A 27,220-nucleotide genomic window follows, 5' to 3' on the forward strand; every position below is an offset into this window, starting at 1 on the left:
ACTAAAGGATCTCCCAGCAGAGTTTTCTGCAGAGATGTTTTTGTGTTGCCTTCTCTGGCGCTGCAGCAGCAATGTCTGTGTGCAGAGCTGGGGCAGATCAGTGCTGGCCCAGCAGCTGTGCCCAGCAGCAGCAGCAGCACTTGGTGTTGCCAGTGCTGCTGCCGTGGCCCTGCCCCGCTGCCCTGGTGGCCCTGGTGTTGCTGCAGGGTGTGAGTGCTCTCAGGGCCGGGCACAGCCCTGGGGGTGGCAGTGCCGAGGCTGCAGCAGGGACAGGCCATGGGCACTGCTGGGGCAGCGCTGACGCCTCAGCCCAGGGCCTGGGGGCTCCAGGCTCCGTGCCCAGGCTCTCTCAGGAACACACCTATGCCAATGCTCAGCACTGTGAGCAGCCCCAGGCTGGCCATGTGTGGTGGTTTGACCAGGAAGAAGTGGGAATTCTGGGATGCTGTGGTCAAAACAATGGGTGCTTGAATTTTGATATTGGCACCTGGTGTAGCCAGTGGGGTTTGGACACACTTCCGAGAACACACAGGGGTTAAAAACAGAGCTTCGGCCCTGAGAGTCTCTCTTGGGACTTCAAGGGAAAGAGGTCAGATCGCCCTGCCTCGTCCAGCTGCTGCTGCTGGGCAGGGGAGTATTGAAGTTGGAGGGAGACAACCCACCTTGCGTTGGTCAGCATCGACTCCGATTTATTAATCAATCAGACACTTTTTATAACAGTGTTAATCAAGTTCGTGCATATTGCAAAATCTGAGCTCACAATAGGCCAGAGATAACATACCAACTCCACCTTATGTTTCCAATACCAAGATTTGGGTTCTCAAAATTATTTTTGCTTTCCCAAAACAGCCAAAGATAGAACATCCACTTGTTATGAGAAAGCTGCCTCAGAACTCTGATGTGCAAGGCTCTCAAGGCCTTCATGTTTGTCACTTTTACCTGTAGTTAAAAATAACCTGAGAACCTTTGCTGTTCACAGAAACAGGCTGTGAGAATCTGCTCCTCACAGCTGCCTTCTAGGCCATCCCTGAAAAAATCTCCAACAGGGGAGGGGCAGCCATGTGGTAGGCCTGGGCCTGGACAGAGATAGGGGGTGAGGAGGCCCTTGAGGATGGAAGGGTGGAGGAGCCCCAAGAGACATTGGGTAGCCACCCCCCCCAGGAGAGAGAGAGGGAGAGCTGGTGACGGAATGTGATAGCAGCCGGCCGAGAAGGACAAGGGGTGGGAGTGTGCCGAGAAGGTGCCCGGCAGCAGTGTGGGAGTGCTGGAGATCTGCGACAGGCAGAGACTGAAATTTTTAACCCTTTTCTTACATGATTGAGACCTTGCAAAATGCTGATCCTCCTGGAGCTGAATAAGAAGAGAGATAAGAGATGAAATAACAAGGACTAGGCCCGAGGGAAGTGGAGAAGACTGGCTGATTGGGGGGAGAGATGACGGAGTGGCCTTCTGGCCGGACTTCTCTTGTGTGGCCATAGACTTAACCAGTTTTATTCCTGTGACACAGAGACTGCATTTAGGGGGAGGCAGTGCCTCAGAACTGGGAGGGTTCAGTGTGGGTACCCCTCAGCCCCAGGGGTGAAAAAATGGGGGGAAAGATGTCCCGAAGGAGAGGCTGTGCCTTTTTTTGTAGTGAGACGAGGCATCCTTAAAAGACAACCCTAAAAGCAGCTCTGGTCCATGCACAGTGGTGAGAGCACTGGGCATGGAAGGAAGATGTCACGAGGGCAAAAGGACTTTCCGGGCGGTGCTGAGTGACATGGAAGCACACAAGGTTTCAGCGTGCTTCCAGGAGAAGACTATGGTGCAAGAAGGACTTCTCTCGTCCTCATGAACTGGAGATTGAGTATTCTAAAGGGTAGTGCCGGACTAAAAGTTGATGATTTGGGGGAATGTATTGCATTGGGAAATTTGGTGGGGGGGAGGAGGAAAGTGCTTTTGTAAGGTTTTTTTTCTTTTTTTTTTTCCCTCTTTCTTCTTTTCTTGTAATTTAGTTAATAAAGTTTTCTTTATTTCTAAGCAAGAGCCTGCTTTGCTTATTCCTGGTCACATCTCACAGCAGACACCAGGGAGAGGGTATTCTCATGGGGGGGCACTGGCTTTGTGCCAGGCCTAAACCATGACATTTTTTGGTGGAGAATGTGGGAGTCCAGGCTGCCTCAGAGGTAATAGGCACTGAAACACAGCTCCTCCTGGCACCCCAACTACCAGTATTGGGGTGGATGTTCAAAGCAAAAGTTCCCTCTATGCACCATGCCACCAGTGCTACATGCAGCAAATGGATTGCTGTTATCACACTGTTATGCTGTTATGCCCCGTACCAGAAAACTGAATCACCCTGGGATTCTGGAAATAATTACAAACTGTCCGGAAGGTGAAAACTTTGGTCTCGCTGATAAAGGGGAACAAGAAATGACACGGGCTGAAAAAGCTCCACCATACAGCCAACTGCCAGCAGGAGATACACGATACGCTCTCTTTACTGATGGTTCGTGCCGTATTGTGGGAATGAACCGGAAGTGGAAAGCAGCCATATGGAGCCCCACACAACAGGTGGCAGAGGCCACTGAAGGAGAAGGTGGATCAAGCCAACTTGCTGAACTCAAAGCTGTTCAAATGGCCCTGGACATTGCTGAGAGAGAGGAGTGACCAAAGCTCTACATTTATACTGATTCATGGATGGTAGCCAATGCTCTGTGGGGATGGCTGGAGACGTGGAAAGAGGCTAACTGGCAGTGTAGAGGAAAACCAATTTGGGCTGCTGGTGAGTGGAAAGACATTGCTACCAGGGTAGGGAAACTGCCTGTGAAGGTCCGCCATGTAGATGCCCATGTACCCAAGAGCAGAGCTAATGAGGAGCACCAAAACAATGAGCACGTAGACCAGGCTGCAAAGATAAGGGTGTCCAAAATAGACCTAGATTGGGAACATAAGGGAGAGGTATTGCTAGCTCGATGGGCCCATGATGCCTCAGGCCATCAGGGCAGGGATGCCACCTATAAGTGGGCACGAGACCGAGGTGTGGATCTAACCATGGACAGTATTTCTCAGGTTATCCATGACTGTGAGACGTGTGCTGCCATCAAGCAGGCCAAGCGAGTGAAGCCCCTGTGGTACGGTGGGCGGTGGTCCAAGTATGGGGAGGCCTGGCAGATTCACTACATCACACTGCCCCAGACACGCCGGGGCAAATGCTACGTGCTGACCATGGTGGAGGCCACCACTGGATGGTTGGAAACCTACCGTGTCTCATGCTACAGCCTGGAACACCATCCTGGGCCTTGAAAAGCAAGTTCTGTGGAGACATGGCACCCCTGAGAGGATTGAGTCAGACAATGGGACTCATTTCAAGAACAGCCTTAACACCTGGGCTAGGGAACATGGCATTGAGTGGGTGTACCATATCCCCTACCATGCACCAGCTGCAGGAAAAGTGGAGAGGTACAACGGACTGTTAAAAACCACATTGAAAGCATTAGGTGGGGTGTTGCGGTGTGTTGCAATGTCCTGTTTTAAACTTCCAGGTCCCTTCCCAGGTGTGCCTATACCTCTCCCCTTCCCCCCCGCCCCCTTGCTGAGTGAGTCCTGTCAATCAGGCTTAAGATTCCAGCAAGGCGTCGTTTGATTGGTCCCTCAGGCCTGGGGGACATTGGATAGGTGTCCCTAGTCCCTTGAGACCCTGCCCCTTTCACCTGGTTGGTAGCTCACCTGTCCCCTCCCCTTCCCCTGTCCCGGAGCTTATAAGGTTAATCAGACCATGCGGCCTCTATTCTGTTGGAGCAGTTGCCCCGGTTCAGACCTCTGTAACCATGGAATAAACATCTGGCAACCCTCCAGCAGAATCCTCTCCTTCTTCTCTTCACCATCGCCAGAAGCTCTCTCTCCTGAGATAAACGGAGTCCCTGACAAGCCTGGACTTGCGTCTGTGCCCCGCTGCAATCTCCAGCAGCCAAGGTATCTCTGGGGTAAAGCACCACAGAAGCCGCCTTTGGCTCAGCAGCGAGGGTCACACTGACCCAGGCACCATCTAACTGGTAATATTGGGATTCATATTGCAATATACTGGCGTCCCTGAGGGTGGGCAAAGTGACTCCGCAGCCCGAGAACGGACTCGCAGTACCTCAGAAAAGTTTCCTGCAGCTGTGCATCCAGCTAGAAGGGCTTTGGTTGCATCGCCCTCAGCTAGAGACTTTGGGAATATTCCCAGAAAAAGTTTCGTGGACTGTTCAGAGCCTCTGGAAAGCCCAGCTTCATTGTGGTGAACAGATTTTCCAGAGGAAGAAAAGAGTTGCCTCTCTTGCCCAGAGAGAGGTCCTTTTCCGGTGGAGACCTGCCTGCCTGTACCCAGCCTACAGCTTCCATTTCACGTGAGTATCTCTGCTTTCGGTAGAGCAGAAGCTCAAAAACAGACTCTGCCATGAGTTCTGTTCCTTTTTGCCTTTGCATTTTTGGCTGCGCAGCCCCACAGACGGGAATTCATTGCGTTCTAGCTTTAGCTTTCTGCCGCGTGTTTCACTGTCTTTTGGAATTCGCGCCGGAGCGAGATCGCTCTCTGCCCTTCCCCCCCGGCTCAGCAGCGTGCTCGGCTCTCTACACGAGTTATGAGACTCTCTTTCTTTCTCTGTGCGGGGGAGGGGGGGGGCGCTCTTTCCACCTGGCCGGGGGATCTGCGGGGTCAGGAGTGTTCTCTGCACATGCGGCGCGGGGGCCCCGGTTTCGGCTTGCCACGTGGAGTGGCTGCTCTCTCTGCTCCGCGGAGGGGGAGGCTTTGTTTCTGCCTCGGCTCGGCAGGGCATGCCCTGCTGCTGCTGCCCGGGAATTTTAAAAGCAGTGTATACAGCTGCATTGTGAAGCTTTTGTCTGCTCGTTATCGCTTTCTATCTGTGGGTTTTTTTTAGAAATTGGTAGCTGATTTTACCTTTGTTTTTGGTCAGGCGGGATTAAGTACTTTGCTTTTTACATCTAACATGGGTTCGAAACTCAGCATTGTACAAAAAGGAGTGTATTATAATATTGTTAGCATTTTGTCAATGGTAATGTGAAATTCTCTAAAGGAAAATTGAAACAGTTTATAAGATGGCTTTTTCTGCAGTTCCCAAACATTTCCCCTGAAGAAATCCAAAATATTCAATTCTGGGATAAAGTTGGGAATGAATTGATAACCTTAGGAAAATCTGGGAAATCACCCTCAGCTAAATTTGTGCTCTAGAGTTTACAAATTCGAACAGCATTGCTCAAACAAAAGGAAATGGAGAAAAAGCCAAATGTAAAGCCATGTACCTCTGCTCTCCCTGTTCCTCCCTGCCCTAAAACCCCTAAACCTCTTTCCCCAAAACTTGGTATTTTAAAGAGTGCAAACTCATTGGGAAGTCAGCTCCCAGAGTGTGCAAGAATACCTGAGTTGTTTTGTTCACATAGCCCTGGCCAGGCTGCGTGGCTTTCCCAACCCCCTGTATCCCCTCCTCTAAAACCCAGAGCACGTGTCAGCTTTCCGGAGAGCAGTGATGCCCAAAATGGCCCCCAGTCCCAAGGGATGCACAAGATGGTGGGTGCCACGTGGCATCTTCCCAAACCTAAACTTCTTCTTCCCAAAATCCTCTTAAACATTCCAAAATTCCTGCCCCATCCCCCTCTCCTCCTGTTCCTCGTGACACCTTCCCCCCTCCCCCCGCCTTTCCTGCAGTACCCTCAGCACCGCCCCTCTACTCCTCCCAAGGGGCGTCTGCTGACGTGATGTCACCAGGTGACCCCGCCCCCTGTTCCCACTGTATCCCCGCCCCTTGCCGGCTCCCTTTCCCCGCCCCCTCCCCGGGTTCCCACGGTGGGGACACACCCACTGCCTGTCCCCAAACCTGGAGCTGTGATCCCAATGCTTCTGATTCAAGGGATACAGAGCAGGGGACAGCAGACCCAATGCACAGTCCCATGTTGTCGCTAGATCCTGTTACGTTTCAGCCTGCAGCTCAAGCAGGAGCAGCCCCAACTGCTAATTGGAGTTCTTTTGGACGACAATTGATTAAAGAGATCTGTAAATCTCATAAGGAATATGGTCCACACAGTCCATATTTCCGTGGCCTTTTAAATTCTGAACTGAGTAGGACTGTGGTAATCCCACATGATTTAAAACAGCTTTTTTCCTGCCTCATGACCTCCACGGAATTCAAATTATGGGAATCAGCATTGAAACAACTGCTAAAAGATGCTCTCCCAAGCTTACAGGCTGACCCAAACACAGCGAAAGACAACAGTGGTAACCCTATCACCCTTGAGCACCTCTGTGGTGAGGGTCAATGGTCTTCACCCTCTATCCAAGCTACTGCAATTCCTGCAGAAACACTCGAGAAGGTAAAAGAAGCAGCTGAAAAAGCATTCTTTTCCCTCCAACCTGAGGGGCCTTTTGAGCCCTATAGTAAAATTAAACAGTTACCATCAGAGCCCTTTTTGAAACTTGTAGAAAGGCTAACTAGAGCCATTGAAATACAGGTTAAAAAAGAAAATGCTAGGGAAGCAATTTTAGATGAAATAGCATTTACAAATGCAAATGAACAGTGTTGAGCGGCAATCCTGAGCCTTCCTATAGAACCTCCCCCTACACTAAAGGATATGCTTCTAGTCTGTAACAGGAAAGGGCCTCTGATGAGTGTGGCTGAAGACACCAGACCAAGGCTGCTGCCAAGACCACCTCAGCGTGTCGCTGTGCCCAGCCCTTCATCCTTTCCCTCAGCACAGCAGTACCCTGGGCAGCAGCGGAGACCAGTAATGGTTGAGCCCACGAAACCATGCCTGCTTTGTAATAACCTAGGACACTGGAGTAACCAGTGCCCCCTGAAAAGAGAATTTGATGAATTTAGAAATGGCAGGGGAGGTGAACTACAAGCCCTCCCTGGGGGTCAACAACAAAAAAACTGAAAAGGGAGCACCAGCCTGCCAGGCGTGCAGACATAAAAAGAGCAGGCCAAGAGAATAAGGGGAGCAAAACAAATCAAGCACGCGATAATATTAACATTTGTGTAAGTGAAGCAGGTGCTTCAAAGACCAAGTCTGCTAGTCCACTGTTGAAGGTGAAACAAAATAACCTTTGTTATGATTTAAGTGATTCTGTATTAACCGCATCTTCTGTCAATGAGCCTTACAGGTTGCAGCTGACAGAGTCACTCCACCTGAAGGACACTGACTGGCATTTTGTCTCTGTAAATCCTGAACAGAAGGGTACTTGGAACCGAATTCGTTGTACGTACATCGTCATTGGGGACACCAAACACACACCACAAGAGATCGAAATTGCTCCGGGAATGACAACATCAAATCCCAAGCAATTTGTTCTCAGCCTGCACTGTTTCCACCCACCCCTGTTTCTTCCCAAGGGACAAATTGTTGCTCAAGCTATCCCTGTGCCATCCTTACCTGAAAATATTGAAAAACAAGGGCCCACAGTCGCCCGGGTCCAAGTTATTGGGAAAGAGAAACACAAATTGTGGTGCAATGTCAGTGGGGGTGGGGAGTCTAAACGCATTGAGATGCTTGTAGACACAGGTGCAGACTGCACAGTGATTCCAGTACAAGACTGGCCAGCTCACTGGCCTTTACAAAATGTTGCTGGTCACCTTCGAGGTGTAGGAGGTCTGCAATTGGCAAGGCAATCCAAAAGCATTATTCAATTCGAGGGTCCAAACGGACAATTGGCAAATATCCGTCCATTTGTGTTAGATTATTCAGAACCTTTGTTAGGGAGAGATTTAATGGCCCAGTGGGGTGTCACAATTGATATTCCAGACTCTCCACAGCATTTTTGTGCAGCAGTCATTGAACAACAGCGCCCCACCCAAAAACTTAAGTGGAAAACAGACAAAGCAGTTGATGTGAAACAGCGGCCACTCAGTAAACAAAAAATAAAAGTGCTTGAAGAACTAGTACAAGAGCAACTAAAAAAGGGCCACATTGTAGAGACCATGTCCCCATGGAACTCTCCAGTGTTTGTCATCCAAAAAGCTGACAAAAAGAGGTGGCGACTCCTCTGTGACCTCCGACAAATTAATAATGGAATTGAAGATATGGGTTCTCCCCAGCCTGGTATGCCATCCCCAACAATGCTTCCCCAAGATTGGAAATTAGCTGTTATTGATATTAAAGATTGTTTTTTCTAAATCCCATTGCACCCTGATGATGCACCGCGTTTGGCATTCTCTGTCCCTTCTATCAATTTAGAAGCTCCTATGAAAAGGTACCATTGGACCGTTCTTCCTCAGGGATTAAAGGTATCTCCAGCTATCTGCCAGTGGTATGTCTCTTTCCTGCTTTCCCCAGTGCGTGCAGCCGCAGAGAAGGCCATCATCTATCATTATATGGATGATATCCTTGTGTGTGCCCCCAATGATGATTTACTAACACATGCGCTTGACCTAACGATCGATGCCTTGATTGTTGCAGGGTTCGAGCTCCAGGAAAAGAAAATTCAAAAGATGCCACCTTGGAAGTATTTGGGCTTAGAAATTGGAAATAGGACCAATGTTCCTCAAAAACTAGAAATCAATCCAAGGATCAAGACCCTTGCGGATGTCCACAAGTTGTGTGGGTCTTTGAATTGGGTAAGACCATGGCTTGGTCTGACTAATGAAGACCTTGCCCATCTTTTCAATTTATTGAAAGGGGGAGAGGACCCAGGTGCTCCTAGGTCTATTACCCCAGAGGCACGGAAAGCTCTAGAAAAGGTTCAGATTGCAATGTCCACAAGACAGGCCCACTGATGCCAGCCTGACCTGCCATTCAAATTTATCATCCTAGGTAAGTTGCCACACCTCCATGGAATTATTTTCCAGTGGGAGGAAAAACAAACACCTAAGGCAAAGGACACACCAAAAAAGGACCGGGACCAGAGGGACTCTCTCTTGATCATAGAATGGGTTTTCCTCAGTCACAAAAGGTCCAAGAGACTGACAATGCCTCAGGAGCTGGTAGCGGAACTGATTCGGAAAGCAAGGACCCGGATCAGGGAGTTAGCAGGATGTGATTTTAAGTGCATTCACATTCCAGTTGAGTTAAAATCAGGTCAAAATACTATGAAAATACTGGAACAATTGTTTCAAGAAAATGAAGTGTTGCAGTTTGCTCTGGATTCCTACTCAGGACAATTTTCGGTAGCACGGACCGCTCACAAATTGTTTGAACAAGATGTTCAATTTACTTTAAAATTAAGAACTGCTCTAAGTAGGAGACCTTTAAAAAGGGCTCTAACTGTCTTTACAGATGCGTCCGGGAGGTCCCACAAGTCCGTTATAACTTGGAAGGATCCTCAAACCCAGCAGTGGGAGACGGACATTGCTGAGGTGGAAGGTTCACCTCAGGTTTCTGAATTGGCTGCGGTTGTTAGGGCTTTTGAAAGGTTCTCAGAACCATTTAATCTGATTACAGACTCTGCATACGTGGCAGGAGTAGTATCCAGAGCTGATCAAGCAATACTGCAAGATGTATCTAACATCGCACTTTTTGAATTGCTCTCAAAACTGGTAAAGTTAGTCACTCACCGAGAGCAACCATTTTATGTGATGCATGTCAGGTCACACACTGACTTGCCAGGGTTTATCGCTGAAGGCAACAGAAGGGCAGATGCTCTTGCTGCACCTGCAGTGATGGCCACTCTCCCAAATGTTTTTGAACAGGCAAAAATCAGCCACCAGCTTTTCCACCAAAATGCACCTGGCCTGGTTCGCCAGTTTAACATCACTCGAGAACAGGCCAAAGCGATTGTGGCCACGTGCCCAAATTGCCAACAACATGCACTCCCTACAGTGAGTACGGGAGCAAACCCAAGGGGACTGAACAGTTGTGAACTGTGGCAAACAGATGTAACACACGTACAGGCTTTTGGACGGCAGAAATATGTTCATGTTAGTGTAGATACCTTTTCTGGAGCGGTCTATGCTTCTGCCCACACAGGAGAGTCATCTATTGATGCTATTAAGCACCTCTTACAGGCCTTTTCTTTCATGGGCATCCCCAAGGAGCTGAAAACTGATAATGGGCCTGCTTATAAATCCAAGGAATTCGGGAGCTTCCTGCAGCAATGGGGAGTAGAGCACAAAACTGGCATCCCCTATTCCCCTACAGGTCAAGCCATTGTAGAAAGAACTCACTGTGATATTAAAAGGGTCCTGGACCAGCAACAACAGGTTCTGAAGGTAGAACCTCCCCACATCCGGTTATCCAGGGCACTATTCACAATCAATTTTCTGAATTGTTCTTTTGACAGCCTGAACCCACCCATCCTACGCCACTTTAGGGGGAGCAGTCACAAGTTGATAAAAGAAAAACCTCCGGTTTTAGTAAAGGACCCTGAGACTTGGAAAATGGTGGGACCTTACAAATTGGTTACTTGGGGACGTGGATACACCTGTGTGTCCACCCCCTCTGGTTTAAGGTGGGTTCCTTCCAAATAGGTAAAGCCCTATGTTCCCAAAGTCTCAGAGAAATCTGCAGAAGCACCCCAGGTTGCTCACGCTGCCTGGAGAAGAAAACGTCGCACGCGTTCTCTGGTAGAAATTCCATTTAAGCCTCCTATCTGGAATAGTTTGTAATATATGTTTGTCTCAAGTTCCTTGTACCAGTTTAGATCCCACTGTTCATGTGAAGCCTCGAGATGCCATGAGACCGAGCCTGCTTCTCGTCCTACTCGTGATCATCCCACCTGCGATCTCCTACATAGTACCGCAGCCCAAACCACGTATGGACTGCCTTGACAAAGGCTCTCAGACATCAACAGAGAAACTGACAACGAGCTGAATGGACTTTTCAATGGCTGGGGACTCTCGGGCTGGTTGGGATCTATTCTGAAAACTGTAATTTTAGTACTGTTTATTTTAGTTATAGTTATTGTAGTTTTTAGCCTTTTTTTGGACTAATCAAACGCATGGTTCTCAAGTTAATCTCAAGCTCATCTCCCCCTCCTGAGGTCTACCATTTGGAAGCCCTCAGTGCTCAAGTGGAGGACCTAGAGGCCTCAGTGGAAAACACTGACCCTCCTGTAGAAGAAGAACCGATTTGCCAACCATGGTTTGGCAATCATTCTGCACCATAAACACAGTCCTCTTCTTTTTAAACAAAATTAGGGGGAGATGTTGCGGTGTGTTGCAATGTCCTGTTTTACCTTCTCCCTTCCCCCTCGCCCCTCGCTGAGTGTGCCCTGTCAATCAGGCTAACATACCAGCAAGGCGTCGTGTGATAGGTGTCCCTAGTCCCTTGAGACCCTGCCCCTTCACCTGGTTGGTGGCTCACCTGTCCCCTCCCCTTCCCCTGCCCTGAGCTTAAAAGGTCAATGAGACCATGCGGCCTCCATTCTGTTGGAGGAATTGTCCCGGTGCAGACCTCTGCACCCATGGAATAAACATCTGGATATAACCCTCCAGCAGAATCCACTCCCTTTCTTCTCTTCACCATCGCCAGAAGCTCTCTCTCCTGAGGTAAATGGAGTCCTGACAAGCCTGGACTTGCGTCTTGTGCCCCGCTGCACTCTCCGCCAGCCAAGGTATCTCTGGGGTAAAGCACCACAGTGCTGCCTTTGGCCCAGTAGCGAGGGTCAGAACTGGCCCAGGCACCATCTAACTGGTTACATTGGGATTCATATTCTAATAGGATTGGAAGAGTTTATTAAACCAGTTGTTGTTTTCCACTTGATGCTTCCTGAACTCTTCATTCAGTGCTTGAATGCTCTTGTGGATTGACTCGCTGTGGCTGGAAAGGTTCATGCAACACATGCCCTCAGAGTCTACACAGCCATGCCCATGTGCCCAGAGTAAAAACTTTATCGCTGTTTTGCAAGGTGGCATATCTGATGGTCTCTATGTCTCAGAGCAGGCCATTCAATGTGAGGGAGGTAGCATTGCTTTGCTTACTTAACAGGCACCCAAGATGGTCTAATGGTCCTAAAGCTTTAGCTGCAGCCACCCAAGGCAGTCCAAATTGGTGGTGCTACCATCCAATACCTGGATTAATGCTTTCAAAGCCATCTCTTTGATATCATCCAATACTTCTCTGGGGATACCTGCTGCTTGATCATCTGGTAGGCTGTGTTGTCCTTCTCCAGCTAGATGGTTGATTGTCAATTCCGCCCTTGCCTCATTATTAGCATAGTTATTGCTGTTAGCATAATAAACACTTCCATCCCTCTTCCCACCGGGTGTATTCTCTAGGTGACAACAACATAATATATTTTAAATCATACGTGTTTGAGACATGTGCTGTAAACATGGCCCTCATTAGATCATTAAAGCAAGGTAAGTCCTTCCTATAGTCTTTAGATACAAAGATCCTTGATTTCCCTGCACACCAGTGGCTGATACCTGGGATTCTGCCCCCTTCTTTCATAACATAACAGGGCAATGAGGAATTTTGAGGCTATTTGCCAGTCTCCTTCCTTAACTGGAGGCATGGTCCAGGGTGGAGAGGGAATGATTGACAGTGAAAGCAGGACCCACAATTGTGTGGATGGATTCTGGAGCTTTTTTCAGGGCAGAGGTGAAAGTTGTGGTAGCAGGAATTGGAGGAACCAAGATGGAGGGACGGTGGTCAGGCTCCTAAGCCATATTTTTGCTCGTTCTGTCTTGAGTCTTCAGGGCATGATGCTCCAAGACAGCATGGCCATTGCCATCTTGGACCATCATTAAAGGTTTGAGAAAGGCAGGTTTGAGGGGAGTTCCCGAGTTAGGAGTTACCAACGGATTGAGTTTTCAACACACTGCTTGCTGGTCAAGTGTGGTGTGGAAAATGGGGGGCACGCAGGGTGCAATGGGGTCCCTTTTAATCAAAAATTGTACAGTTTAACTCCCACTGAGGACTAAAATTCAGCGGTATGGATTTCATCAGCAGAGGCATCTTGAAAATTTTTAATGATCTACCTCATAATTGATTTTAATTTGTTCTTTGAAAATATTTCATCACGATCAGTGAGAATGAAAGCATCCATATATGCTCCTTTCTACTTTGGACATCTGGCTGCCCATTTTTGTCTTTCTCTGCCTTATGGGGAAGATCCACTGGAACACTCCAAGTTAATTGTGGGACATGGGTGCATGCTGTAAAAACACAGTGACAAAATGGGCAATGAATGTCTTGCATTTCCCCAAATCCACCTGCAATCCTATGCAGGTGAAACTGTCATTGCCCCTGCTGATCCTGGCCAAGGTCCCTTGAAGCAACGATGAATCTGCTGAGCCTGGCACAATCCAAAATCCCAGGGAGCTCTGACCTATCCATCAGCTAACCCCAGCTGACATGACTGACACAGGGAGCCCTGAACGTCATGGTCCCTGTTTGGGTGCCAAATGTCCCAATGAAGGTGGCTGCAATAAACCTCTCTGGTTCTCTGGCTTCAGGGTGAGGGTGGTGAAAATGCAAAAGAGCAGGATCAACGGGGTTGTATAAAAGGAACTTTAATAACAGGGTGAAACACAATACACATGGAGAAGTCCAGCACAGTACAAGGGGCTGGATCCTAAAACCTGAGTCAAGAAGGAAGCAACAAACATAGATACTTGGGGCTTGAAAACTAGAACAATAACATCGAGAAGAAATAAGTAACCAATAAACCAATAGGGGAGGAGAACTTGGACAACTTAGCATAACAACACTAAAGGCTTATGGGGGACTTCTCAAGCTCACCCTAAGTTAAAAGAATGACTCCTAGGACTTGAAACTCGCCCAGTTCTTCAGGGGTAAAATCTGGCTGACTCTGAGTTACAGCTGGGCTAACTCCCACATTGCTGATTTGCAATGGTCCCTTGGGACCATCCAGCCAACAGAGCCACAATGATGTCCTTGATTCCACGAGGCTCCACAGTGTCACAATGTCCCTTGGATCCATGTTGCTCTGCAGTTTCACAATGGCCCCTTCATTTCACAAGGCTCCCAAATGTCACATTGGTCTCCATAGGAAGGAAACCACGGAGCCCCCATATTTCAGAAGCTGATGAGTGGCAACCCCCAGAGGCCAAGGCAAGCCTGACCTGTCTGTCCTGGCGGGTTTGCTTGGACCAGCCCTTGGATATTTGAAATTATGGATGTGGAATCTAAATTTCAGACATTTGTGCCTGGAGAAGAGGGATGTTTTTCTTCCATAAAAGAAAAGCACAGAGACCTTTCCAGTGTTTGCAAAATAAGTAAGTGCTGGCACTCAGGAATCGAAGACCAGCCAGACCTGTCTGTCCTGGCAACTTTTGTCTGGCAGTAATCCTTGGATACACAGACATTTGGAGGTGGAATCCAAGTTTTGGCCATGGATACCTGGAAAAGATGGACAGTTCTTTTCTATACAAAGGAAAGCCCAGAGCCTCAGTGTTTCAGGGGCAGATGGGAGTGGCCTACCACATTCCAAGGTTTGACAGACCTTTCAGGTGAACCCTGGGAGTCCAAGGCAGCCACACCAATTTCATGTTCCCTTGGTTCCACAGGGCCCTGCAGTGTAACAATGGTTCTCTTGCTTCCATGCTGCCCTCTAGTGTCAGAATTGCCCCTTGGTTACACAAGTCTTTAAGGATCTAAATGGTCTCCATGGTTCCAAAAGCCCAGGCTATCATAATCATCTATTGGTTCCATGAAGCTCCTCTGTGTCACCATGGCCCCTTGTTTCTATGGGCTCCAGTGGTACCACAATGATCCCCGTGGCTCCACAAGTTCCCATAGTGTCACAATGGCCCCTTCCCTCCATGAGGCCCTGCAGGGTCACAATGGCCCTCAGGTTCCGTGAGGCCCTGCAGTGTCACAATGGTCTCCATGATTCCATGGGGCCTTGCAATGCCACAATTTTGTCCACAGATCCACGGTGCCCTGCAGGATCACAATGACCCTTTGGCTCCATGAGGCCTTGAAATGCTACAATTGTCTCTTGGTTCCACAAAGCCCCGTGGCTTCACATTGGCCCCTTTGGACCATGCGGCCCAACAGAACCACTTGTTGTTCTGTGATGTTCTTGGTTCCATGAGGCTCCACAGTGTCACAATGGTCCCTTGGATCCGTGGTTCTCTGCAGTGTCACAATGTTCCCTGCATTTCAGAAGACCTCAAAGTGTCACAATGGCCCCCATTGTTCTTCAGGAGTCCACAATGTCATAATGGCCCCTTGGATCTATGGTACTCACAGTGTCACAATGATTCCCTTGGTTCCACAAATTCCTACAGTGTAACAATGCCCTTTGGCTCCACAACCCCCCACATCGTCACAATGGTCTCCATAGGAAGGAAACAACCGAGCACCGGGGCAGATGAGAGGCAGTCACCAGAGGCCGAGTCTCGTCACACTTGACTGTATTGGCAGATTTTTTTTGGGAGAAACCCTTGCATATAGGGAATTTTAGAGGTGGAATCCTAATTTCAGGCATAGAAACCTAGACAAGAAAAAGAGCTCTTTTCCATAGGAAGGAAAGCACAGAGCCCCAGTGCTTCACAGTCAGATGAGAAGTGGCCCTTGACATATCAAATTCAGTGGGACCTGTCAAACAGCCCCCAGGAGGTCAAAGCAGGCAGACCTGTTCCATGGTTCCTTGATTTCATGGGTCCCCACACTGTCACAGTATTCTCCTTGATTCCACGAAGTCTTGCAGTGCCACAATGGCTTCTTGGTTTCAGGAGCCCCAACAGAGTCACAGGATTCCCTTGTCTCCATGCGGCCTCGCTGTGTCACAATGGCTCCTTGTTTCTATGGACCCCAGTGTTTAATTGTTGACCCTTGCAGCCATACTGCCCCTGAGTTGCACAACGGTCTCCTTGATTCCATGAGGCACCATGAGGCACCATGAGGTCACAAGTGACCCTTGATTCCATGAGGTTCTGTACAGTCATCGTGGTTGCTGTCAGAGGCTGGATGAGATCGATGTCCCGAGACACCTTGGGATGCTCGGAATGCCCATGTGGGGCCAGGGCCGGGTCAGGCCTTGGTTTGTGGTGGGACAGAGCCCCGCCCCCAGCCCTGGCCTGGCAGAGCTGTCAGTCACACAGTATGGTAAGTGCTAACATAGTTCTGATTGGCTGAGCTGTCAATCAATCACACACCAGCAGCTGGTGCCTACCATGGCTCTGATTGGACATGCAACTGGCAGTCCCACCCCAGGGGCGGGCTCATGAAGGCCCAGGAGGTTAAAAGCCGGGGCACGAGGGCAGTCCAGGGTCTGGATCCTGCCTTCTCCTGTGGTTCCTCTCTTTGCGATGCTGGAACCCCAGCAGTTGGTACCTAAGTGCGTGTTGTTCTATGGATCTTCTGTCTTTCTGTTGTTCTCTCTTTCTCCTCCTTCTAATCCTACTTACCTGGAACATTTTTGGGCAATTTGACATATTAAGTGTTAAAGGATTTTATGTTAAATGTGTGGGAATCCAAGGCACAGGGAATAGTTCTCTGTCTGCTCTGAGGGGTCCTGACCCCCAGTGAAACACCCCCTTTCAGCTTCACCCATGCAGAGGACTTCCAAGACTTTGAGATAGATTAGAATTTACCAAAATGTGAAATAGGTAATAGAGAGTACTATACTATGTTCCTTGGGTGAGAAATTTAGGTTTTGGGGTTATTAATATGGTGTAGATAGGAGGCAATGTGGAGGAATTGGGGTGTAGTCCCTGTCTTCTTTATCTGCTCTATTTTCTGCACTGTTGGTAGCACAGGGTGATTGGTCAAGGAAAGCACAATGCAGAGGTTATGTGGACAGTCAAGGGATGAGTTATTGGTAGATAAGTAGAAATAATGCACCTTTCAAGTGTTTATTGGATGAGACAATATTAAAAGAGCTTGAAACTGTACGTTTTGGGGTCATTTTGCAATGCTTTTCCAGTGCACTGAGCCTGGTGTGGACAGCAATGCAAAACTTTAGATAAGATAACAATAAACAAGAAGCTGAAGACTGAAAAAGTCCCATGCATCTCTTTTTACCTGGCATAGAACTGCTACAGGAGGGATTCCCCCATCCAGGGACCCCCAAGAAAGACCCAATATAAAACAAACATCAATAAATGGTGTTATCTGAGTGGATTTTTGAGGAAACACTTGGCTGACAATGTTTGGAATAAGTTGGCTTTTTTCCATAAAATTGTTTACTGAAAGGTGTTGTCTTAATTGGCCAATCATGTGAAATGTGTTGATTAAAGGACCAGTGAGGTCCACCTGTAGCAAACCAAGGTATAAAAGAAGAGGATTGAAAAAACAGGTGCGTTTAGCCCTTAGCTGTCGGATCTCAGGATCTCAGTCCTGAGGTGCCGAGCCACCGAGACCACCCTTGGGGGGCTCGGGACTCCTGGAATGTTGCCAGAAGTGTCTGGTGGCAGGACTTTGACCCTACACAGGAGACGACAAGGATGAGGGCTTCACTGGCGTGAATAGTGAAGGGATTAGCTCATTAGAGGGTAAGACACAGGGTTTAGGATTTCTGTACAGGGGGGTTTAGAGAAGTAAGATGGAGGAATTGGGGCGTGTCCTGTCCTTCTTCTTCTTCTTCTTCTTCTTCTTCTCCTCCATCTTCTGTGGTGATGGTGGCACTTTGGGATTGGTCATTACTAAAAGTGCACCGGGCAATAAGGGCGAAAGGTATTGGGGAAAAAATGATAAATATTGTACACGTAACTTTGGGTGTAAAGATAGGTGACTGTCCGGAGGGCAGGACAGTGTGCTCATGGCTGGCTGCTGAGCAGACCTCTGTCGGGCCGAAAGAAAATCTTTTAGATAAACAATTAATAAACATAGAGACCGAAAGAAGAACTGAAGCCTCTTCTCGTTCTTTGATACGCGGGCTGCCCCAAGGCCACTCCGGACCTTTCCAGGCCCTCCAAACAGCTGAAAACCGGACAGCCACAGAAGCAAGTCTGTGAAAGTTACCACTCCTCCTGCTGTGTGATTGACAGCTCTGCCAGGCCCGGGCTGGGGGCAGGGCTCTGTCCCACCACAAACCAAGGCCCGCCCCAGCCCTGGCCCCACACGGGCATTCCGAGCATCCCAAGGTGTCTCGGGACATTGATCTCATCCAGCCTCTGACAGTGACCACGGTGACATTACAGAACCTCATGGAACCATAGGTCAGTTGTGACAATGGAGATCCAAGGAAACTGTGGTGAGACTGTGGAATTCAGGAATCATGGAATCAAGGAAACCATTTGCAAATCATGGGCCCTATGGAAGCAAGGATCAGTGATCAAACTGAGGTTTGATTGTGATTGATTTAAAATAGAAACAAGGAGCCATTGTTTCACAGCAGGTCTGCGTGGCACCAATGGACCCTTGTGACTCTGTTGGGGCTCATGAAACCAAGAAGCCATTGTGACATTGCAAGACTTCATGCAATCAAGGAGAATACAGTATGGGGTGGTAGTATGGGGACCCATGAAATCAAGGAACCATGGAACAGGTCTGCCTGCTTTGGCCTCCTGGGGACTGTCTGACAGGTCCCCCTGAATTTGACACGCCAAGGGCCACTTCTCATTTGACTGTGAAGCACTGGGGCTCTGGGTTTTCCTTTCTGTGGAAAAGAACAGTCTTTCTTGTCTAGGCTCCAATGGCCAAAATTAGGATTCGACCTCTAAAATTCCCTATATCCAAGCGTTGCTCCCAAACAAAATTTGCCAATACAATCAATTCTGGCTAGCTTCGGCCTCTCGGGACTGCCTGTCATATGACCTGGGGCTCGGTTCTTTCCTTCCTATGGAGACCACTTTGACACTGCGGGACATTTTTGAGCAAAAGGGCATTGTTACACTGTAGGAACTTGTGGAACCACGGGGATCATTGTGACACTGCGGAGCACCATGGAGCCAAGGGACCACTGTGACACTGTGGGGCCTCATGGAACCAAGAACATCTTTGTGTCTCTCTTGGGCTACATGGTCCCAAGGGCCCAGTGTGAAGCAGCAGGGCTTTGTGGAACCATGAGGCCATTGCTGCATTTCAGGGCCTCATGGAGCCAAAGGGCTCTTGTGATCCTGCGGGGCGCTGTGGATCCATGGAGAGCATTGTGGCATTGCAAGGCCCTATGGAATCATGGAGACCATTGTGACACTGTGGGGCCCCATGGAACCAAAGGAACATTGTGACCCTGCAGGGTCCCATGCTTCCATGAGGCTATTCTCACACTATGGAAAGTTGTGGATTCAGGGAAATCATTGTTGTACTACTGAGCCCCAATGGAACCAAGGGGCAATGGTGACACAGCAAGGCTTCATGGAACCCAAAGGCCATTAGGACACTGTGGGGCCTTGTGGAACTATGGAGACCATTAAGATCCTTAAAGACTTGACTAACCAAGGGGCCATTATGACACCTTAGGGCATCATGGAAGCAAGAATACCATTGTGACACTGCAGGGCCTTGTGGAACCAAGGGAACATGAAATAGGTGCGGCTGCCTTGGTTTCCCTGGGGTCATCTGACAGGTTTGGCTGACCTTGAAATGTGGAAGGCCACTCCCATCTGCCCCTGAAACACTGGGGCTCTGGGCTCTTCTTTTTATGGAAAAGAACTGTCCATTTTTTCCAGGTATCCATGGCCAAAATTTGGATTCCACCTCCAAATTTCTGTGTATCCAAGACAAGTTGCCAGGACAGACAAGTCTGGCTGGTCTTTGACTCCTGAGGGGCAGCACTCACCTTTTTTCCAAACACTCTGCTCTCTGCTTTTCTTTTTATGAAGAAACCCCCATCCCTCTTCTCCAGACACAAATGTTTTAAATTAGGACTCCACATTCATAATTTCAAATATCCAAGGGTTGCTCCAAGCAAACCTGTCAGGACAGACAGGTCTTGCCTTAGCCTCTGGTGGTTGCTGTTTATCAGCTGCTGAAACAGTGGGGCTCTGTGGTTTCCTTCCTATGGAGACCAATGGGACATTTGGGAGCCTTGTGAAATGAAGGGGCCATTGTGACACTGCAGAGCACCATGGATCCAAGGGACCATTGTGACACTGTAGAGCCTCGTGGAGCCCAGGACATCTTTGTGGCTCTGTTGGGCCACATGGTCCCAAAGGACCAGAGCAAAGCAGCAGTGCGGGAGTTGGCCTGGCTGTAACTCAGAGTCAGCCACATTTTCCCCTGGTAGAACTGGCGTCAGTTTCAAGCCCTGGGAATCATTTCTTTAACTTAGGGTGAGTTTGAGAGTTCCCCCACAAGCCTTTAGTGTTGTTATGCTAAGTTGTCCAAGTTCTCCTCCTCTACTGGTTACTTGTTTCCCCTATATGGCTTTTGTTCTAGAGTGTTCTACCCTCAAGTGTATGTATTGTTGCTTTGCCTTTACCTCAGGTCTTTGAATCCCACCCCTCATACTGTGTTCAACTTTTCCATGTTAATTGTTTTTCACCCTGTTACTAAAGTTCTTTTTGAGCAACTCAATTGATCCTGCTTGTTGTAGCATTGGGGGGTAGGACGGTTGGGACGGACGGAGATGAGAGATCTCTGAAGCCAGGTCTTGGAACTTGGGGATTGTTGCAAAGGGTGTGGCAGCAGGAGCCTTGTTTGGAACTGCCAGCCACAGCTCAGAGCAGGCCCGAAAGAGCAGCTCAAAAGAGGCACCCAAAATGGATGCCCAAAAGAGGAGGGGAGTTCCCGTTACAATACAATAAATCTTCTTCTGTGCTGCATATTCTAATTTTCACTAAACAATATAATACAAGATACAAATCTTATAGCATTTACAAACAGCCTATTAGAATCATTACATTACCATACTGTGTTACATTTTAAACCATAAAAACTACTCTTTGGACATCTTCTGCCAAACTAGTAGGGTCTGCTCTGACCTTGGACCTGTCTGCAAGCAGGAGGTATTGTTTCATCAAAAGAAGATTACCTTCAGCCGGTCATACTATTGTTTTCCATTTGTTCAGTAACTAAGGCTTGGTATTTCAAAGCTTGCTTTCATTTCAATCTCGCTTATAGTTTCCATATTCTCAAAATCTTTTGCCAGGCAATCATATTTATAAGGCTTTCCTTTTTCCTCTTCCCAGCATCTGCTGCTTTTCATTTTCACCACCCTTGCCCTGAAGTTGGGGAACCAGAATGGTTTGTCACAGCCAACCTCATTGAGACCCTTGGAGCCCGAACCTTGAGACCCTGATATTCAGTCATGTCAGCTGAGGTAAGCTGATGGATAGGCCAGCGCTCCCCGGGATTTTTGATTGTACTGGGCCAGAAGATTCATCATTGCTTCAAGGGACCTTGGCCAGGATCCACAGAGACAACGACGGTCTCACCTGCGTAGGATTGCAGGTGGGTTTATGGAAATGCAGGGCAATTATCACCCACTTTGCCACTGTGTTTTTACAATACGCATCCACATCCCATAATTGATTTGAAGTGTTCCAGTGGCGGTTCCACCTGAGGCTGAGAAAGAGAAAAATGGACAGCCAGATTCCCAAAGTAGAAAGGAGCATACAGGGATGCTTTAAGTTAATTCTCACGGATCATGCCCAAATATATTCAAAGAACAAATTAAAATAAATCGTGAAGTGGATTATTAAAATTTCTCCAGATGCCCTTGAGCCTGACAATCCTCCCTCCCTCTTGGGTCCTCCACTTCCTGCTACCACAACCTTCTCTTCTGCCCTGAATGAACCTCCAGACTCCACCCCCAGAACTGTGGGTCATGCCCCACTGTCAATCATTCCACCTCCACCCTGGGCCATGCCTCCAGAATGCCAGCCTAGTTGTCTGCTATCCTAGATCAAGGCCCTTCCTCCCCAACACCTGACAAAATGGCAGTGCCCTTTGCCTCTGCCTCCAGAAACAATATAACCCCAGGATCAAAGATACTAAACCTCACTGTCACACTACTTCTAATCTGAATGTTTCTGCTCTGAGTTATTCTTCCTCCCCAGAAGACAGTTTGGACTCTTCAGAGCCACCTCACCCCTCAACCCCAGAAGATCCCTGGGAAAAGAAGAAGACTGGCAAATCGTCTTGAAATTCCTCATTGCCCTGGTATGTTATGAAAGTAGGGGGCAGAATCCCAGCTATCAGCCATTGGTTTACAAGGAAATCAAGGATCTGTGTAGGGCAGTTAAGGCCATAGAAAAGACTTAGCTTGTTTTAATGGACAAATGAGGGCAATGTTTACAGCACACCTTAACTCCCTATGACTTAAAAAATATTATGATATGACCATGTTGTTGTCACCTACAGAATACACCCGGTGGAAAGGGAGACGGAAGTGTTTACTTAATTAATTGCAGACTATGCTAATAATGAGGCAAGGGTAGAATTGACAATCAACCATCTAGCTGGAGAAGGACAACACAGCCTACCAGATGATCAAGCAGCAAGTATCCTCGGAGAAGTATTGCATGATATCAAAGAGATGGTTTTGAAAGCTTTAATTCAGGTATTGGATGGTAGCATCCCCAATGTGGACTACCTTGGGTGGCTGCAGCTAAAGCTTTAGGACAATCAGACCATCTTGGGTCCTGTTAAGTAAGCAAACCAATGCTACCTCTCTCACATTGAGGGGCCTGCTCTCAGACATAGAGACCATCAGACATGCCACCTTGCAGAACAGCAATTGAGTTTATACTCTGGGCACATGGGCATGGCTGTGTAGACTCTGAGGGCATGTGTTGCATGAACCTCTCCAGCCACAGCGAGTCAATCCACAAGAGCATTCAGGTACTGAATGAACAGTTCAAGAAGCTTCAAGTGGAAAACAAAGACTCGTTCAATAACCTCTTCCAATCCAAGGGAGTAAAGGGTTGGATGATGTCGAGCTAAAACAGGACATTTAACTCTCTTAGTGGTTGTTCCTGTATTGTTAATTTTCCCATCTTTGTTTGGATGCTTTTTGAAAGTCTTACAAAATTCTTTCAGTTCCATCTTTGTTATAAAACAGAAAGGAGGAAGATACCCAACACAGGCTCCTCATGGACTCCTTGGAAAACAGAATTGGAGGCCAGGATGGCACAAAAAACTCTCTGAGACTCAGTGTGGGAAGAAAAAATCCTTAAAGTACCTAAAAGTATTCTGAAATCCAAAAAGTATTTTAAAAACCTCGAGTATCTCAAGGCAATAATGAGCACCACTGAGTGTCAGTACAAAGCTCTCCAGGGACTCATTAAAGCCGATAATTGGGGCCATGATTGCACAAACCTCTCACAGAGCCTGTATCAAAAGGGAAACACCAAGTACCTTAAAATAACTGAAGTACCCTGAAGCATTAATGAGTCCCACTGAGTGTTGTTAGTGATAAAGGCTCTCCAGGGACTTATTAAAACACAAAATTGGAGGCCATGATTGCACAAATCTCTCAGAGACTCAAAGGCAAAAGCCAAACCCAAAGTCCTTTGAAAAGTCTTCAGTCCCTACAGGGAGCATTAAGGATTCCCCGGGGCCATTACTGAGCAAGGCTCCCCAGGGACTCCTTCCAGCAGATCCTTGAGGCCACTGGGATGTGGGCTAGGGGGGGATGCTGAGGGCAGGACAAGGTGCTGACAGTGCCCAGCCTGGCTGGGGCTGTGCCAGGAGGCCCCAGGGCCTCAGGACAAGGTGTCTCCTCACAGCCCTTGGTGGCACAGACCCTGCTGTGCCCCAGGGCACCAGGACTTGGCTTCTCTTTGTCCCCACCTGTCATCACTGCCTCCAGTTCTCTGCTCTGCCTGGGGCCTGGGGACACTTTCTCCATTGTGTCCCTCACTGGGACGCATTAAAAGTCCAAGAAAGTTTGGAGTTGGATTCTGCCTTGGAGTTCTGGAGAGGTTTCTTCAGCTCCCTCTCAGGGACTGATGTCCAGGGCCTGAGCACAAAGCCCCAGAGGCTCATTAAAGTCCTTGTGCTGTGTCTGTGCTGCTGAGCTGGGCTGGGCTGCTGGCACAGAGGCAGCTCCTGGTAACCAAGAAGAGCTTCAAAAGCACATTTCTCTTGATGAGCAGCTCTTCTGCCAGCCCAGCAGGGCTGGGGCACTGCCTGCAGCCACCCTGGGCGCAGCACAGAGGCACAGAGAGCTTCAATCAGTCAGGGCTGGGAAGGGGCTGAGAAGTGCCTGGGGCAGAATCATTGCCAGCCCTTGGCACAGGAACCTCTGGCTGCAGGACAATGCAGCTGCAGCTCCTGGAATGATCTCCAGCAGCCGGAGCATCCCAATGCCTACAGACTGTGAGTACAACTCTGGGTATTTCTGGTGGGAGGGAGGAAATGCTCGTGAAGCTCTGACATGCTGAGGATTTCTGGTCACTCATAGAATATTCCCAAGTTAAGGATTTTGATTAAAATGATGAATTTTTCTAAGACTTTTTAGTCAGTTTCCTAGTATTGCAAAATGAAAGGTAGTGTAGATGAATATTAAATGTTGACTATGATGTATTTAATATGAAATTTGTCAAGTGCCAGAGACAGTTGAACTGTTCCTTTCAGTGATCAGTAGGTTCACAGGAGATCCCTAATGTGCTTTCAGCCACTCTGCTCATGGACAGCACCAGCATCACCTTTGCTGGAGCCATCAGACTCAGTCTGAGCTGTCCTTTCTCCAAGCTGCAAACAGAACCTGCCCCCAGCCAGTGCCCTGCAAACAGGCAGGGTTCTGTCAGGCCAATAAGAGGGAACAGAGATTTGGGGTCTGTGAGTGCTGGCAGGGAGAGATCAGGCACAGGGAAACACCTGCAGGAGGAAAATCTGCAGGAAGCAGGGAATGAGAGAAAACAAAACCCAGCAATGCTGTGGCGGGGAGAGTTTAGAGATGCCCACAGGATCCCCTCCAGTGCAGCCCCTCCCTCTGAACAAGCCCCCTCCCTCCTGTGCCCCAGCCCAGCCTCTGCCCTCAGGGCTGGGGCTCCAAGGCGTGCAGCCCCTCCTGTGCAGGCAGAGCTGCAGCAGAGCCGTGGGGCAGCTCTGCAGCCCCGGGCTCAGTTCCCTCTGCAGAGCACAGGGCTGGGAGCAGCTGCCCGGCACTGGGGGCTCTGGCAGGGGCACAGCTGGCTCAGGGTGACGCTGTCCCCAGTGCCCGGCTCTGGGCAATGCTGTCAGGGCAGCCAGGGAAGGAGCTGCATCTCCCTTAATCCAATGCCATCATAAGGACACTTGGAAGTCTCCCTGAGATTTCAGTCCAGGCTGGGAGCTCCGATCCAGGCTGCAAACTGTCCTACATCATCTCAGAATTAAAAGATTGATGAGGAAATGCAGATGTGTTCTGACACTGAAAATGCTGCTGGGTTGGTGAAATGAGCAATGTGAGTCCTTGGCTACAAAGGTAGAGCTGGGCTATTGTGGTAACATCCGCTCTCAGCAGTGCATGGGACTTTTTTAGGGGAAGAATGGGAAGGTGATCATCCTCCCCTGGAGAAAGTTTAAAACCCAGAAAAATTCTGAAGAGGTCAGAATGACAGACCACCTCCCCCCATTCTCCACTCATCACTTCACCTCAAAGAACTTACTCTATTCTCTCTGAGGGCAGCAGAAATGTTGAGGATTTATAAACAAGAATACCAGGACAGTCCTGGGGTTGCTTATGAAGAACTCATGAAGACAAAAGGATGTCTAGTGTTACAGAGGAGGATGTATGGGAAAAGGCTGTGATTTTGGTTGCAGATATGTCCTCTAAATCGGCACTGTCCTTAGACCATGCACAGGTCCCCATGGCCAGAGACAGGAAATGTCCAACAGCAGCTCCATCAGGCACTTCCTCCTGCTGGCATTGGCAGACACGCCGCAGCTGCAGCTCCTGCACTTCTGCCTCTTGCTGGGCATCTCCCTGGCTGCCCTCCTGGGCAATGGCCTCATCATCAGCGCCGTAGCCTGCGGCCACCACCTGCACACACCCATGTTCTTCCTGCTCAACCTGGCCCTCAGCGACCTGGGCTCCATCTGCACCACTGTCCCCAAAGCCATGCACAATTCCCTCTTGGACACCAGGAACATCTCCTACACTGGATGTGCTACTCAGCTCTTCTTCTTTATATTCTTCATGTCAGCAGAGTTTTATCTCCTGACCATCATGTGCTACGACCGCTATGTGTCCATCTGCAAACCCCTGCACTACGGGACCCTCCTGGGCAGCAGAGCTTGTGCCCACATGGCAGCAGCGGCCTGGGCCAGTGGCTTTCTCAACGCTCTGCTGAACACAGCAAATACATTTTCCCTGCCCCTGTGCCATGGCAATGCCCTGGGCCAGTTCTTCTGTGAAATCCCACAGATCCTCAAACTCTCCTGCTCACACTCCTACCTAAGGAAAATTGGGTCCATGGTGTTTTCCATCTCTTTAGCATTGTGTTGTTTTGTGTTCACGGTTTTCTCCTATGTGCAGATCTTCAGGGCTGTGCTGAGGATCCCCTCTGAGCAGGGACAGCACAAAGCCTTTTCCACCTGCCTCCCTCACCTGGCTGTGCTCTCCCTGTTCCTCAGCACTGCCACATTTGCTCACCTGAAACCGCCCTCCATGTCCTCCCCATCCCTGGATCTGGCCCTGTCAGTTCTGTACTCGGTGGTGCCTCCAGCCCTGAACCCCCTCATCTACAGCCTGAGGAACCAGGAGCTCAAGGCTGCAGTGTGGAGACTGATGACGGTATGGTTTCAGGAACATTAAACTGCTGGAAAATTTCTGTAACTCACTTATATTAAAAAACATCTTTCACAATTCTAGTTTCTTTGGTTGTGGTTTTTTCTTTTTTCCCTTTGTATTAGTTTTTTCACATTGTCCACAAAGGAATATCACGCTTTATACCATTTCTCATTTTTTTTCTTTCCACCTTCCCTTTTCCCACAGACTCCATCAATGGGGGCTGCACTCTTGCTGCCTTTAAAAGAAATACAGGATCTCTCACAGCAAAGATTCCTGCAGAGATGCCCTTTTGTTGCCCTTTCCTCACGAGCTGCAGCAGCAATGTCTGTGTGCAGAGCTGGGGCAGATCAGTGCTGGCCCAGCAGCTGTGCCCAGCAGCAGCAGCAGCACTTGGTGTTGCCAGTGCTGCTGCCCTGGCCCTGCCCCGCTGCCCTGGTGGCCCTGGTGTTGCTGCAGGGCCTGAGTGCTCTCGGGGCCGGGCACAGCCCTGGGGGTGGCAGTGCCGGGGCTGCAGCAGGGACAGGCCATGGGCACTGCTGGGGCAGCGCTGACGCCTCAGCCCAGGGCCTGGGGGCTCCAGGCTCCTTGCCCAGGCTCTCTCAAGAACACACCCAGGCCAATGCTCAGCACAGAAAAGCCCCATGAGCAGCCCCAGGCTGGCCGTGGGCAGGCTGGGGGCAAACAGCATGGCTGGGGCTCTGCAAGGGCCCTGGGGCAGATGGGAAGGAGCAGCAGAGC

The 27,220-nt window shown here is 49.0% G+C and overlaps 1 long non-coding RNA gene across 1 annotated transcript in view; it reads left to right on the forward strand.

The window, feature by feature from the left end:
* Nucleotides 1–27,220, forward strand: part of LOC141727740 (uncharacterized) — a 572,619-nt gene that overhangs the window by 96,771 nt on the left and 448,628 nt on the right. The window lies entirely within an intron of this gene.

Source organism: Zonotrichia albicollis, unplaced genomic scaffold (genome assembly GCF_047830755.1).
Source record: "Zonotrichia albicollis isolate bZonAlb1 unplaced genomic scaffold, bZonAlb1.hap1 Scaffold_254, whole genome shotgun sequence".
Taxonomy (NCBI): Eukaryota; Metazoa; Chordata; class Aves; order Passeriformes; family Passerellidae; genus Zonotrichia; species Zonotrichia albicollis.